The following is a 727-nucleotide window of genomic DNA, read 5'->3' on the forward strand; positions in this document are numbered from 1 at the left end:
AGAAACACCAGGCCACTGAGGCAGAAAAAATCGAATTGAGGGGAAAAACCGCTGGCATACGGGCAGAGCAGCTATGCATGTGGGTCGCTTGAGAGATTTGACAGCACCTGGCAATCATAGGCAAGTGGTTTGCCGTATGTGGGCTTTCGAACTCATCTGGCGAATCTACACTATCGTTGGTTGTGTGGTCATTCGGTTTTTCATTTTCCTTGTTCCCTCTTGTGTTTCATTTTCTTTCTTCTCTTTTGTATTTCATTTTCTTTCTTCCCTTTTGTATTTCCTTTTTCTTATTCCCTTTTGTATTTCCTTTTCCTTCTTCCCTTTTGTATTTCATTTTCCTTATTCCCTTTTGTATTTCATTTTCCTTATTCCCTCTTTCTTTTCTTTTCCTTCTTCCCTTTTGTATTTCATTTTCCTTCTTCCCTTTTGTATTTCATTTTCCTTCTTCCCTTTTGTATTTCATTTTCCTTCTTCCCTTTTGTATTTCATTTTCCTTATTCCCTTTTGTATTTCATTTTCCTTATTCCCTCTTTCTTTCCTTCTCTCCCCCTCGCCCTCTTTCGTCTTGCCTCCCGACTTCCGCTTCCTTCCGCGCTTAAAACAAAGTGGGTTATAAACAAAACAAAATTGAAGACACAAAAATAAGCTCTATGTCATTAGAAACTACATAAAAGGAAACGAAGGATGAAAAGAAGGAAGACAAAAAAGTGAAAAAGGAAGTATCAGG

General features: G+C 38.1%; 1 protein-coding gene across 1 annotated transcript in view; it reads right to left on the reverse strand.

Moving 5' to 3' along the window:
• LOC119593968 (serine/arginine repetitive matrix protein 2-like) overlaps positions 1-727 on the reverse strand; it is a gene marked incomplete in the record, with an annotated part of 99,054 nt that overhangs the window by 26,770 nt on the left and 71,557 nt on the right.

The sequence above is a fragment of the Penaeus monodon genome, chromosome 33 (assembly GCF_015228065.2).
Source record: "Penaeus monodon isolate SGIC_2016 chromosome 33, NSTDA_Pmon_1, whole genome shotgun sequence".
Classification (NCBI taxonomy): Eukaryota; Metazoa; Arthropoda; class Malacostraca; order Decapoda; family Penaeidae; genus Penaeus; species Penaeus monodon.